Here is a 3,469-nt window from a genome sequence, read left to right on the forward strand (position 1 = left end):
CAAGTGAAGTTTTCTGATTAACAGTCAATGATAAATACAACTCCGTATCCCCCAGTGAATGCGAAGCTATGACTTCTGTTCCTTTAATGAGACTTCCATTTCACAACAGCAAGCCAACACTCCTAGCAGTGTATCACTAAGGAATTGTTACACTCCGAACACAAGGTAACTTGCAATGCACTGCAGAGTTGCAATACAACACTCCTGCACTGCCTCAGACATCCACTACCTCTCGTGTCATGGTGCCAAGTTATACAACTTTGAGGACTTTAGGCAGGCTATAAGGAAGCCAGCTTTACCTTGCGTGGTGTAATACAAATTGGGTACATTTTTGAAGCTCTGTAATGCAGTGTGTCTGTAGAGGAGCCGGAGATCTTCCAATCCCTAGCATCAGTCCAGATTCATGGTTCTTAACTGCTTTCACTTTTTCACATGGGTAGGCATACTTCCATTAACCCTATAGTGCCAAAAGCCAGGATTTCTGTCCACTCACCCAACCATTCCCTGCTTCAGCCACACCACACTTGGTTAGCAAAGATCTTGCAACCAGCAAGCGAATCTTGCCTTGTGCACCTGAAAAACTCTTGTAGCAGCTTGAATCATAGTTAGCCTTGCTCTCTCCTCTCCTAACCCCGCTCACCTCCTCCTTTGTACACAGCCTCGATAATGAAAACGAACACTAAACACGTACAAACCATCCAAGTGATAGGATTACTGAAAGCACCAGACACTGAAGCAAGTTCTTGAAAATGCTATTATCAGAAAGAGCAAGACCTTAACACATGGAGACACTATTAGCCACATACAAGTTGTCCTGCAATAATTATGCATCTAACAACTTTCTGCCATGCTACCATCAAGAAATGTTTCTACCACCATCACCACCTTTTAGCAGCTGTTTATGAGGAAGGTGCATCTGCATTAAAATCATGGTCTTTGAAAGAAGTGGCAGAAAAATACTAATTGCCTATGAAAGTCAGAGAGAACAATTTCCATCTCTCTGAAGTTATTTTATCAAAGCAGAATGTGATTTTCTTTTTGATTGAAATGGCCTGCTCTCTCCAGTCCCCTCTCCCAGCCATTGAGTACATAAAAAGAGTTACAAGTTTAACACCAAAATGGCTTTTCCATATTGAAAAGAAGTTTGCAGCAATTAAAGAAGGCAAACAGTCAGATTTATGGTTCACAATGGGTTAGTGACAAGAACTCTGCCTGGCCTTGCCAAACCAGAAGCCATCTACACTACACAGGTAGTTCTCAAAGGTGAATGCCAGATCTGCCAGGCAACTGGCTTCTGCAACTATAATGTGGGTCCCCAAATGACTGAGCTGGGATTTTTTTTTTTCCTTAAATCAAATAGAAATCAAAAACTTGAGAGTAACCGCAGCCCTGCCAGTCTGATGGGATACCAAATGAGGAGAGCAGAGAGGCCAATGCTGTCTCAATGAAAGGACAGCAATCTTCATCACGGGCGCGGGAGAGAGGGGGGAGAGAGGAGGAGCACAGGGCAACAGTTAAGCCATTCCTTGGAGTGGACAAAAACACACCTCAGTCCACCAAAGAGAAACAGCCATGTATTTATTTTGGTACACATTCAGGTTTCATTTGTGCAAGACACATTACAGCTAATACCCCAACGAAACCTGCCACTAGAGGGATGAAGAAAGGAGAGAGGTGTGGGGGGGGGGTTTCAGATTTTAGTCACGAGGGAGAGGATACATATACCCCCACCCCTTCTTGTGCGGGAATAGTCAAATAAATACAAAACTTCACTTGGTAGGGGGAACGGAGGGAGGGGAAGAGTAGGTGACTCATAGGGCCTACATTCAAAAGAGAAAGATAAAAAAAGCCTTTAACCTGAATTAGTATCTTCACTGCTATTAAAAAAATAGATCATGATTTCATTCTTAGTGCCACTTTCCAACCCTACACTTATTTTAGGCTTTTGTTTTAAACTTATTTTACTCAATGTAATAAAAACAAATGGCACAAAATAAATACAAAGTTCGTTCTCCAAACATGAATAAAATGCTTGCACACACATTCATTCAATTCCTAGTCTGCGTGTCCCACCTCCCTGCATGCACCCACCCACCCACACACACCACGTTCAGTCCCCAGAATGGGAGAAGGTGGCACCTTTTCTAGGTTGTATTTGGTTTATGCTACAGTACTAATATTCTGAGTCCAAGGAAAATTCAAGAGACCTATAAGTAAACAATAGCATTGTTTGAATGGGCTAAGTTAGTCACAGATGAATTTGTTTTTATAAATTTACACAAAAATAATCAGAAAACAGATTAACTCTTAAGATTTTTTTTAATAAGTGCTCAGTAAAGAATTGTGTGAGGACTTAAGGAGAAAGACTGCAGACACAGAGAGGGTTAAGTGTTACAAAACAGCACAAAGAAAGTTTATTCCATGGTCCTGCCTGTCCTTAGGCAATAAAATGTATTCAACCTGTTGCCCAGAAATACTGCCTTTGTTAGCAAGCTGGAACTACACGGCTCCCAGAAAGAGAATTTTCTAACTGCTTAAAGCCAATGGTACAACCAATGGAACTTTCGAGTGGAAGAGGCAGACGGTGAAATATTTTGAGAGATGAGATGCTCAAAAACACAACGGAGAGAACCGAAGGTGTTTCTGCATCAAATACCAATGGTTCGAGGGAAGAGGCAAGGCAGTGGTGTGAGAAAAGCAGGGGGAACAAACATTCAGAGATTATTTTATTCAGTTTCTTTTGAGAACTTATTTCATTATTTGAAAGATGCACTGGATTGGCTAAAGTGAGTTTCCTCAATACTCAGCAAGACTAAGACATTTCTAAACTCTAAGGGTCAGATTCCATTTAAAAGATATTGCTGTTCCGCAAAAACAGATGTTGGGGGGCAGGGGCACTGGCACAGCTTTATACCCCGTGCAAGCAAAACAGGAGTTTTTAAAATATATGGAATCCAGCCCTTAAGGCGGCAAGTGATTACACAAGGCAAATAAATATACAGCGGAACTTTAAAGCCTGTAAAACAAACTAGAGACTTTGCTATTGATCTGAAACATTTAAAAAAACCCAAACATTTTTTGCCTCACTCTTTTAAGTTATATTTTCCAGTTTGTTCAACACTTTAAAGCTCAAGAATGCATCAGGTCTCTTTCACAGAGGAACCAACAGCAATTCCAACTTTTGGCAAGCAGTCAGGAGACTTAACAGAATTAAAAAATAGGAACGTGGGAGGACTAGATGCAGGGCACATCTGTAAACATATTGTACATTTGAAAGTTACAAACACCTGTAAAGGTGTTACAGTTTATAGGTGAAATAGAACCATTCTGCAACTGGCCAACCACAAGTTTCTGAACCTGGACTGATACAGTAAGTTGTTATTTTTTTTTTTATATATACATATATATATACACATATATATGTATATATACATACACACACATACACATATATATATATATATATATA

The sequence above is a fragment of the Dermochelys coriacea genome, chromosome 17 (genome assembly GCF_009764565.3).
Source record: "Dermochelys coriacea isolate rDerCor1 chromosome 17, rDerCor1.pri.v4, whole genome shotgun sequence".
In the NCBI taxonomy this organism is placed as follows: domain Eukaryota; kingdom Metazoa; phylum Chordata; order Testudines; family Dermochelyidae; genus Dermochelys; species Dermochelys coriacea.